Source organism: Mustelus asterias, chromosome 13, assembly GCF_964213995.1.
Source record: "Mustelus asterias chromosome 13, sMusAst1.hap1.1, whole genome shotgun sequence".
In the NCBI taxonomy this organism is placed as follows: domain Eukaryota; kingdom Metazoa; phylum Chordata; class Chondrichthyes; order Carcharhiniformes; family Triakidae; genus Mustelus; species Mustelus asterias.
In genome coordinates this window covers 30,797,326-30,809,944 of record NC_135813.1, presented here as the reverse complement: position 1 = coordinate 30,809,944, position 12,619 = coordinate 30,797,326, and positions in this window count along the sequence as shown.

Here is a 12,619-nt window from a genome sequence, read left to right as displayed (position 1 = left end):
ATTCCCAAGCATGGTGCAAACATTGCTTCGACATTCTCAGTTTCTAAGGAGATAAAAAACTTTGACGATAACACATCACACTTGAGGAGTTAAAAATAGGAAGTTGGAAAGAAAATAGTCCAGCTCATGTATAAATAGTGGACAGCTGTCAAGGGACAGACTGTGAAAAATAAGACCGATGATTGAAAACTTCCAAGTATGTCAGGCACAGGTCATAAAGCATGTACGATACAGCTGACATCATTCACTGCCAGTCTGTTATGTATTCTGTTTATGAGCATTCTGGGCATTTAAACATTTGATGTATTTTCTTTAAGACACCCTTGGTTATTCAGAGGAAGGATGAGCGCTAGATTGGAACTCTTGATGCCGAGGTACATCATGGATCAGTGAGAGTGGAGTTCTGCGTGGTTCACTGTAAGGAGCAAGCTGAAAGTTAGCACGGAGAACAAGGACAGAATTATCAAGGAATTCAGGAAGTAATGGTCAACGCTAACGACAACCAGAAGATTGCTGGGGAGAGGCACAGGAACATTGCAGCAAGAACATTTTCAAAAGCCAAGGCTTAGACTTGTATGTCACTGTTAAAACCGGGCTCACGTGGCAAACTTCCTCATTAAAAAGCCTCACATACCTTGACTCCCCTTAATCCTGGCCTTCCTCGCTCACCCAATGTGCCAGGGAATCCCTGTGGGTAACAAACAATGCATTCAATCCCACCAGATTTCCAAGGAAGTTCTCTTAGCTGAAAGATCAGAAGGGCGCAATAACATTCTGTATGAACGCGGCGGCACGGTAGCACAGTGGTTAGCACTGCTGCTTCACAGCTCCAGGGACCTGGGTTCGATTCCCGGCTTGGGTCACTGTCTGTGTGGAGTTTTCACATTCTCTTCGTGTCTGCGTGGGTTTCCTCCGGGTGCTCCGGTTTCCTCCCACAGTCCAAAGATGTGCAGGTTAGGTTGATTGGCCATGCTAAAATTGCCCTTAGTGTCCTTAGTAGGTTAGAGGGATTAATGGGTAAATATGTAGGGATGGGGGGGGCCTGGGTGGGATTGTGGTCGGCGCAGACTCGATGGGCCGAATGGCCCCTCTCTGTGCTGTAGGGTTTCTAAGATTTCTAAGATTCTAAGAACCAGTGAAAAATAATAAATGCTGAATAAATTAAAAGTTGTCATCACAATCAAGTTAAGCAAATTAACTCAGAGTAATTTGCCAGGATTAGAAACCTCCATTAAACAAAATCCAAATATCAAAGACTTATCTGAAGCAATGACGCAAATAAAATTGTTTATTTAGAGAATACACTAAAGTGGATCTATTTATTTATTAGTGTCACAAGTAGGCTTACATTAACACTGCAATGAAGTTACTGTGAAAATCCCCTAGTCGCCACACTCCGGCACCTGTTCGGGTAAGATTTATTATAGAATCGCTACAGTGCAGAAGGAAGCCATTCGGCCCATCGAGTCTGCACCGACCACAATCCCACCCAGGCCCTACCCCCATGCAGTTACCCTAGCTAGTCCCCCTGACACTAAGGGGCAATTTTTAGCATGGCCAATCCACCTAACCGGTGGCTGAGGGAGAATTTAACATGGCCAATGCACCTAATCAACACATCTTTTGGACTGTGGGAGGAAACTCAAGCACCCAGAGGAAACCCACACAGACATGAGGTGAATGTGCAGGCTTGGCACAGACAGTGACCCAAGCCAGGAATCAAACCAGGTTTCCTGGCACTATGAGGCAGCAGTGCTAACCACTGTGCCACCATGCCACCCTTTGAATCTCAATTATTTCAGAAATGGATTTTACAGCACTGATTTACTGAAATGTAAATAATTTACAGAGAAAAAAAGCAAGATACAACTACTTCATAGACATTAGCCTTGCACATTTCCCATAATCAGCTGTTAAGATTAGCAAACATGGATATGTTTTAATGGTATGTGGGTGTGGCTGGCAAGGCCCCATTCCGCGACGGTGGTGAGCCACCTTCTTGATCCACTGCTCTACGGCACGGTGTTGCAGAATTTTAATGCAGTGACAATGAAGAAACATCAAGATACTTCCATGTCAGGATGGTGTGCGACTTGGAAGGAAATGTGAAGACAGTGGTGTTGACACACACCTACTGCCCATGATCTTTTAGGTTCAGAGTTCACAAGTTTGGAAAGTGCCTTTGAATTTCAGGAGCCTTGACTAGTCATAGAGGTTTACAGCATGGAAATGGGCCCTTTGGTCTAACTTGTCCATGCTGCCCTTTTTTTGAACCACTAAGCTAGTCCCAATTGCCCATGTTTGGCCCATATCCCACTATATCCATCTTACCCATGTAACTGTCTAAATGCTTTTTAAAAGAAAACATTGTACCCGCCTCTACTACTACTTCTGGCAGCTTGTTCCAGACACTCACCATCCTCTGTGTGAAAACATTGCCCCTCTGGACACTTTTGTATCTCTCCCCTCTCACCTTAAACCTATGCATTCTAGTTTTAGACTCCCCTACCTTTGGGAAAAGATGTTGACTATCTAGCTGATCTATGCCCTCATTATTTTACAGACTTCTGTAAGATCATCCCTCAGCCTTCTTCGCTCCAGAGAAAAAAGTCCCAGTCTACCCAGCCTCTCCTTATAACCATCAAGTCCCGGGAGCACCCTAGTAAATCTTTTCTGCACTCTTTCTAGTTTAATAATATCCTGTCTATGACCAGAACTGCAATAAATCTTGTAGTGGTGAGAAATGATCATTTGACATCTAATCAATTTCTTCCACTGAAATGCATGTCCATCCCATCATGGACTCTACTGCACTCATAAAATCTCATGAGGACAATTCTGCATAAATATTCCCCAATTTCCAGAGATCAAAATCCAAATGTGTGTCCAAATATATCAAAATATGTATGTATTCTCAGATTTCCTCTATTAAATGCTGACATTACATTCTTCAAACATTTCCACGCCTGACAAAAATATATGATTGTTATCCCATTAAGTTATTGATCACCTCAGTCTACACTACTACTACTAATATCGTACGCACTGATAAACAGCTAGATGTCGAATTTGAAATTTTTTAGCCAGTGACAGCCTTCTCCTCAGCCTGGTGTAGGACGGCTAGGCCGCCACAGAAGCACAGGTCGGGGCACTTGTCGATTATATGCACCATGGTTCACACTTCGCAGAGAGTTGCATCGGGGTGAGTCACGCTGTCCCCAACAGAAGAGATTGTTGCAGCAGGGTCCGACTCGCATGCGAAACATGTTCGGTTTGATCCATACACCGCGAAGGAGGTCGAAGTCCGGGCTTCCCAACGTTGGATCATTCACCAGGTGCTGATTCTGGGCTTTGTTGTTGGTGTTGTGCCACAGGTCCTTCCACAGATTGGCAGCAGAACTACCTGGCTCGGGCAGGTTGGTCCAGATTGGCCGCCTTGAGATGAGGCCTTTGCTGGGTGGGTAGCTGATGTCTTCTATCATCTATGAAGATCCAAATAACCTTCAATTCTTTTCCCAACCCTAACCAATTATTTATCCAGTTCCTTTGAAAGGAGTTGACATTTCAATCTCAGCTCTGAGAGTTTAACATTTCTTCTGACTTTTATGAGAGGTTGAGTTGGGCCTGTACTCATTAGAGTTTGGAAGAATGAAAGATGACCTTATTCAGATATGTAGGATTCTCAGGGTGCTTGACAGGAAGGATGCTGAGAAATTCTTTCCCCACGTGGAGAGCTTCGGACTAGAGGGCATAATCTCAGAATAAGGGGTCACTCATTTAAGACAGAGATGAGGAGTAATTTCTTCTCTCAGAGTGTAGTAAATCTGTGGCATTCTTCTCCACAGAGGTCTGTAGAGGTGGGTCATAATAGATGTCCAAGACTGAAATGGACAGATTTTTAATCAGTAAGGAAATCAAGGGTTATGGGGACAAGGCAGGATAGTGGAGTTAAGGATTACCACATCAGACCAGTCATGATCTCATTGAATGGTGGAGCAGACTCGATGGGGCAAATGGTCTACTTCTGCTCCTATGTCTTATGGTCTGATCATGCTCGAGGCTTCTTAGTTTTCTATCTGTGCAGATGGTTCTGTGGAATCTTTCCAATGACTGGAATTATCCCAATAAAGCATCACAATCGATGGAATTTGTAATTTATTAGACATTCATCAATGTAATTCTGTTACAGAATTTTCAATATCGTAGTCCGCTTTTCAATTGATAACTTTTCTAATGACACTATGGGCCCTATTTTACCATTTTTTGTTTAAGTGCTGGGTGGACGTGAAACTGGGAGAGTTTCAGATCTGCCTTTTGGACCTGTTTTTAGCCACCCCCCGCCCCCCCCCCCCTCCCACGCCCGCCCTCATACATACTCTGCCTGCAAAATTTTCAGCAAGTCCAATTCTCGCTGCAGAGGCCTGTGGGCAGGGCTTACCCTGCCCAAAACCCTGCAGCTCCAATCGGAGCCTCCAACTGCGCATGCGCAAAAATAAAATGCCCCTTGCCACAGCACTCCAGGGCCAAATAATGCCTCCCCCTGGCCTCCACGGACATTGGACCCCGTTCCAAACATTACTGACCCCTGATCTCCCCATCCCCCACTACCCAGACAGATTGTGGCCTCCCTCCCCCCACCGATCACAGGCAGAGTGGCAGCGCCTCCCCCCCTTCCCATCAGAGCCCTCCTGACCTGAAACACAACATGGCCACCACGAAAGGACCCCCTGTGAGCAGCACGGAGCCATCGGATGGTAGGCACTTACCTCCTCATTAACCCTCACTGATGGAGAATCGGACTTTTATCGAGCATGTCTGTTCCAGACCGATTCTGGATTGGGCAAACGCAGTGGTAAAGGCAGACATGCTGGTAAAGTGGGGCGTGCAACTCGTTAAGTGGATTAAAACACATGCAAAATTATTTAAATTGCCGTTGCGCCCGTTTTAGGCAGGTTCCCGATCATGCCCATTTGTGGGCCTTGGTAAAGAGCGAACCGGCGTGGAAACGGGCGCAGATCACACTACTCGCCTCATGCCCGAATTTACCAAATTTTCGCACCCAAAAACGGGTGCAACGCGATGGTAAAATCCTGGCCGATGTGTGGTATACAGATGTTCCACATCTGGTAGGGATCACTAGTATGACATATATCTTCACACATGCAGATTATTTTTAGTGGTCCTGAAGTGAAATATATATGCACTGTGAAGATAACAACAGGGTCAGATAAACATTAAACAGGATATATTGGACCGGGGATTGCTACTGGGATTAGTTTATATGGTCAAGATTCATAACTCAAAGTTAAGTTAAGTCAAATGATCCAGTAAAGTTCCACTGTAATGCACCAGAGGAAGCTCTCTCGACAGATACTCCAGCGCAGTACTGTAGGAGTAAAATATTTTGGGGAGATTATCCTTCATATGGATTGTTTAACTGAGGCTTTGTTCTCTCCGTTCCAGCGGATGTTAAAAATTCCATAGCAAGGAAGAGCAAGGATCTCTCCAGTTGAGCGTCCTGTCCCTATCGACCCTGCCGCTGCTGTTTTAGCACAGACACATGAGGGTCCATTTGAACCCAGTCACAGTAGATTGGCAGTGAGAAAACCTATTTATCCTAACTCTATTCTGTCATGCCATTTCTGAATTGAACTGCAGAATAGTGAAGGTGATAACGTGTTAGCCTAAAGCAGATGGGGCAGGGAAAGGCGGGTAGGGGACATGGGTTTATACAAACTGGGTTTGATTACATCAAACATACTCCGATTCCAGTTTAACTGGGGCCTAAATGATGACGTTGCCATGGATGTTCTACCAGGCTGAAGTTGATCTCCAGTACTGAAGAGCTATGAGGGAAAACTGTCCATTGTAAAGTTAAAAGGAGGGGGATTAGTGGGGTAAACATGTGGGGTTAAAGGGTTAGGGCCTGGGTGGGAGTGTTGCCGCTGCAGGCTTGATGGGCCGAATGGCCTCCTTCTGCAATGGAGGGATTCTATAATTCCTCCTTTACGACTCTCAAAATAAATTGTGGGCTGCACCTGGCACTCCTTCAAAGCCCTCTTCAACCCCTCCCCCCCCCCCCCCCCACCCCACCCCACCTCCACCTCAGTCGATATCACTCACTCACCTGCAAGCCAGGTGGGCATGCCCGTGGAGTACCTAATCACCTTTGATTAGCAGCTGTTGTTCTGCACCCCCCCAAACCCCCCTCCTGCCCCTCCCCCCCCTCCCCCCCCCCCCACTGCCAACCCCACCATACCATCCAACCACCCCATCCCCATTCCTATCATTTTGGGTGGAACTTGAAAAGGTAGGATGTTGAGGCTGATTGGAGTGATAAATCCATCTCCCGGCTGCTGTTTTTAATCTGTATAACAGTAGTCATTGCATTTATATGGGAGGTACTTTAAGATTGATTAAGGAGCTATCTCAATTCATCTTCTTTCTTACAGATGTAACAATCTAGTTGTTAATTATGTTCAGGATGATATTGCACAAGAGTCACCAGATCGATAGTCAAAGTTAACAGCTCTCCCAACGATAAGGCACAGGATCTGTTTCTCTATTTACACTGCATTCTGTTTCTATGGCATCAGTGTGCAGCAGGCAACTCAGGTCTTTGAGGTGAGCCTGTTTTACAATGTGTTTAACAGTAACCGGTGTTATCACTATCTTTTCATTTGGGCTAACCAACATTGGCAGATTGTGACATTAACACAAGTGCGCACAACAAATACTGAGGATGCGTCTCAACAGCATTGACGTGAAGTGCGAGGGCTGCAGTCACTTTGACTCAGCTGGTGTCCTGCTCCAGAATTCAGGCGGGATCATTAAGCACCCAAATAAATTTTTGACTTCCTTGCTAATGGCGGATTTCTCCTTCAGGAAACGTAGAGGCGAACATACCCCTGTCCATATCAACGACGATGAAGTGGAGGTGGTCGAGAGCTTCAAGTTCCTAGAGGTTCAGATCACCAACAATCTGTCCTGGTTCCTCCACACCGACACTATAGTTGAGAAATCTCTACTTCCACAAAAAGCTAAAGAAATTTGGCAAGTCTACTATGACTCTCACCAATTTTTACAGATGCACCACAGAGAACATCCTTTCCAGATGTATCACAGCTTGGTATGGCTCCTGCTCTGACCAAGACCACAAGAAACTAAAAAGGGTTGTGAAACTAGCCCAGTCCTTCACGCAAACCAGCTTCCCATCCATTTTGACTCTGTCTGCACTTCCCGCTGCCTCAGAAAATCAGCCAGCATAATCAAGGACCACATGCACCCTGGACTCTTCTACCTTCTTCCATTGGGAAAAAGATACAAAAGTCAGAAAATGCACACAAACTGACTGAAGAACAGCTTCTTCACTGCTGCCATCAGACTTTTGAATACCCTATCATACATTAAGCTGATCTTTCTCTTCACCCTATTTGTAACTGCAACAGTATATTCTACATCCTATCCTCTCCTTCTCCCCTGTGTACTCTATGAATGATCTATTTTGTCAGTGTAGCATGCAAGAAACAATATTTTTCACTGTATTCCCAATACATGTGACAATACTAAATCAAATCAGATCAAACTTTACGCATACAATCATTTATTACATCAAATATCTACATTTGTTGTAGCATTTGAAGGGAATCTAAACTTAATGATGCAGTTAGTGCTTTGATTAATATAATTTTCACTAATTTGTATGTAATGGCTGGTTTTGCTTCTCACTTACATACATGCCTACAGGTCCTTGCCGTCCTGGGAGTCCAGGTTTACCAGTGGAACCCTGGAAATATAAAGCAGGTATATTTTAATTCACATTACTAATAAACATTAAAATTCTCTAGATTAAATTTATACTTGCATTTCTCCTATCTATTACTGTAACTTAGTAAATCCCAATTCAAGGCAATGAACCAGATAAGTCTTCATCTCAATCCAAGAAGGTCTTGTGGCAATCTTGCGGTTAATGAGAAACACTTTGAAACTTAAATCTTTACACGTTAGATGAGAACAAGATACTTTTGGATCAGGGGCACTTTGATTATAAAACATGTTGTGACGTGCAATTATCTTTGTAAATCACTGAAAAAAGAGACATGTTGTTGAAGCTTTTCCTCTTGCACTCATCAGAACTGAATCCTCAGAATGCCAAATTTCAGAGGAAATGTTTTTTTCCACTGCATTGGTTGGCAAGTGCTTGGTTGGAGCATTGCTGTGGAGAATGCGCCAGGGAACAGTTGTCCCCCAAGCTTTTATTTAGTTGAAAAAAGGGCACAATGGCTGGACATATTCTTTCTGTTTGCTAAGGACTGGGCCTTTGAGCACATGTAAATGGGCCACATTGGAAGCCTGACTGATAATCTTAAAGTTGGCTGTTAATGTAATTCTTAGCCTAATTGTTCAGATATTGTTGTCCAATTGTGGAATCATATCTAATGTTGGGCTGCTCTATGTTCTGAGCTTTGGAAGCAAAGTCTGATCGAGTTTTGTGAACAGCCAAAAGAATTTTCTATTTGATACAATCTACCAGATGATCCTACATACCTGGTTTCACCATGACATTGAAAGTTATACACTGCATTGTCTGTTAGTGGAGAATACCATTCATGTTGCTTTTGCATCGTACTGGGTAAAATGACTGGCTTCATCCGTTTCTCAAATTTTTGAGACACTTTGCCCTTCCAGGTTATTCTGAAGAGGACTGGACACTTTTCAGGAGTGAAAGTCCTTAGGCCCATTTATGAGTTTATACGATGTATAGCGAGCAATAATCTCTGATCGGGGTAGCCAGTATCCTCAGCTTAGCTTTGATGCATCCTACTTTGGCATCCATATTGCATGGTGAGTGAATGGCTCAGGCCCTATTTATGAGGTTGCCGATAAGGCCAATCTTACAGCGCACGGCGGAATATTGACCAATGAAGATAGGCTTGAGGTAGACAGTAGTAGAGAACCCATTAGCAGATTTTACAACCAACATGTCAAGGAAAAGGAGCATGTTAGACTGGCCCATTCCAAAGGCCCATTTCAGTGTGGGATGGAGCCCATTAAGGTGTTTAAGGAAATTCTTATGAGCAGCTGCAGATTCAAAAATAACAAACGATTGTTTGCAACAAACAATTATAACAAAACTCAGAACATACAGCAGACCAACATTAGGTGCGATTCCGCAATTGGAAGTATGTCAGGGATAGGGAGTTAGGGTCATTCCATCAAAGACTCGTTTCTCATGAAAACTGGTTACAGTGTCAATGAAAGCTTGACCCAGCTTGACCCATGGCTACACCATCAATTTGGGCACCCATGGTGTCCGTAAAACTGGACACAACTGCGTGAGTTGCTAAGTTATCATGTCCAATGAATATGGATTCAGACAATGGCAACACACCCAGATTGCCATGATATAGTGAGATGGTGCACATGTCTATGGCTTCCTTCAGTAGTATGTTGGTGAATAGGCTTTCAATGTCAGACAAGCACATGGACACAGCATTACTATTGATATGTTGAATCTTCACCGTGTATGTGGAAAACCCACTCGGAACTGTTTGTAGCAACTCACGCAATGATTTGGCCAATACACTGTGCAGAACCAGTCACGGATAAAATGGGGCATAAGAGGCATCACTTATGTGCGTCTTAGGCAGCTCATACACAGCACTTATGAAAGTCGAACAAATGTTTATATAATTTGTTTTTGGACTGGGCTGTATGGTTGTGCTTGGTGGCGAGTCCAATGGATACAAATTTGGATCCATCATTAAGAACGGTGTGCATTTTGTCAATATAGTTATAATGTATGAGGTCTGATATAAAAACTAACACTAGATCATGAGGTTAGTGGAAGTAAACAACTGGAACTGTTTATTAACACATCTATCCTCCAGCACAGTGAGCACAAGACTGGCTAGGCAAGCTTGAACCAGAGTGGAGACCCAGGTTCAGATGGTGGGTTTTGAATGCCATTAAAAAAAATCTGGAATTAAGAATCTACTGCTGACCATAAAACAATTGTCGGAAAAACCCATCTGGTTCACTAATGTCCTTTAGGGAAGGAAATCTGCCGTCCATACCTGGTCTGGCCTACATGTGACTGCAGAGCCACAGCAATGTAGTTGACTCTCAACTGCCCTCTGAACAAGGGCAACTAGGGATGAGCAATAAATGTTGGCCCAGCCAGCGATGCCCATGTCCCATGAATGAATGAAAAAAAACAGCACGTCCCTTCAACTGTTCACAGCAGGCTGAGTACTGAACGTCCTCAACCAGCCCACGCTTTCATAGCTCAGAACATAATGTCCAACATTCGGCGATTGGACAACACTTACTAAGGATTACACTAACAACCAAGTCAAGATCATGGGTGGAATTCTAACAGCTTGCCCCGCCCATCGATGGCCCGATTTCACAGCTCTCGTGATTTTATGAGAACCAGATTTCTGGCGAACTCAGCCTCTCATCAGAAATAGGCGAGAGGCTGAATAATTTATCTAAATATATTATAATGATGACTTGCATGTGTTTCGTGAGCCCGGCGCTCAGTTGTCCTGCTCACTTGCCTTTATGGCCTTGTTGGGAGAGGTTTTCCCTGGCGAGGAAAACACCTGCTCCCCATGAATGGGGAACAGTCGTGTTGGCCTTGCCGGTGGAACCGGAGGTCATTGAGGCCCCTGGGGAGACCAAGGGCAAGTGGGGATGCCCCTTGGGCAGCACCAACCTGGCAATGCCCAATGTGCACCTTGGCACTGCCCACTGGGGGAGTGGGTCCTAGAGGGGCGGGGCATGAAGGGACGGCCCGATCGGAGAGAGGAGGGGGCCTACTGTTCACCCTGCAACAGGATCGGATCTGGGGAAAGGTCCCTCTGCCGCTCTGCCAACGTGATTGGATCGGGGCGGGGGGGGCCTGATCGGTCTGGGCCTCTGTGGTGTTGCAGGGGCTAGATGTCCAGCTCGCAATCGGCTGTGGGCCCCTGCGATTGTGGTGGGGGGAGCTGGTTCAGGCTGCCTGCTGTAGCAGGAGCCTGACAGCTCTCTATGTCCGTCATACCCTGCAGTTGCTATTGAGCATGTGCAGGGTCAGAGGTCTGCAAATGCACGGTAGCTCCTTCTGCAGGCTGGCTGGCGAATTAAGTCCAGTCCATTGCCTGGAGCAGCTAGACGCGGTCCACACCATTTTTTCAATGACTAAGTGCATCAGATTGGCTGTGAAAACTCGCCCAAAAAATGGATCAGGAATTCTCCCAATTTCATGCTATCTGGACACTTAGAATGAATCTTGTAAAATTCCACGCTATGAGTTGTGTGCACAATGTGGCAGATTTATGCATTCTTGAAGCTACATATATTTATTCACAGGGCCCTGTTCTTTGCAAGCATAAAGAATATGTACAGGAATTGTGCCTTTTTCAACTTAAACCAAAGCTTTGGGGGGTAACTTCCTGGTGCATCGCCCATTGTAACGCCTTAACCAATCAGTATTGACTTGCCGGGTTTGAATTTAACTAGCCCGGGGGATTACTGTTTCCTGATGTTTTCTCCATGGAAAGCACTCTACTAATCAGTCCATTTGCCGAACCAGCCGCACTCTTTTCTCATGCAATATTAATTGTTGTTCCCTTTGAAATTTGGTATTCTTACAATTCTTCTGATGAGTGCAAGAAAAGAAACTCCGACAGCATGTCTCTTTTATCAGCAATACTCAAGTTCTGTGCCACCAAACAAATGTTTGTAAAGTAACTTACAATTTCAATAATGTGATATATATATATATGCTGCTTTCTCTCTCCATCTCCCATTATCTTTGTCTTTCAACAAACACCAAAGCTTTATTTTACTTACTTTCTTCCTCGAACCTACTTTTTCCTTGCCTAATATCTCCTCAAATGGCCTGGTGTCAAGTCAGAACACACTTGATAAATTAGCCTTAGCCTAGGAACTATCAGCTGGGGAGGGATAGAGAGAGACAAAGAAGCAGACCAACTTATCAACAGTTAGTTTGTTCAATGATACAGCCTTGGCGACTGGACTTGAAAATGTGCCAATGACATACTCCAAACTATTATTAATGACAAGACACTTGTGAACTGCTGATGACGTTAAAAAGGGTGTTTTGTGCAGGCTGTGAATATTTATAATTTGTGCACTTTGTATAAGTTCACTCAGAATGAAGCAAGGGATTACCATACAAGATAATGCCAGTTTCAGTATGATCAGAACAGGGCATATAATAACCATTTCTCCTTGGTTTGGCAGACACAAGAAAGAATGCTTATCTACATTCAAGTCTATCTGTCAACTAAACTCCACTTAAAAATTGTTTTCTTTCCTGAACTAAGAAGTTAATGTATGGAATCTCTCAGCATCAACTTACTTTTGTTATACCCTAGTGAACAAAAACACCACAGTGCACCTCTTAATTCAATGAAATATTTGTGTGGCAGTGGTTAGCACTGCTGCCTCGCAGCGCCAGGGGCCTGGGTTCAATTCCCGGCTTGGGTCACTGTCTGTGCAGAGTTCTCCCCGTGTCTGCCTGAGTTTCCTCCGGGTGCTCCAGTTTCCGCCCACAGTCCGAAGGACGTGCTGGTTAGGTGCATTGGCCACACTAAATTCTCCTTCA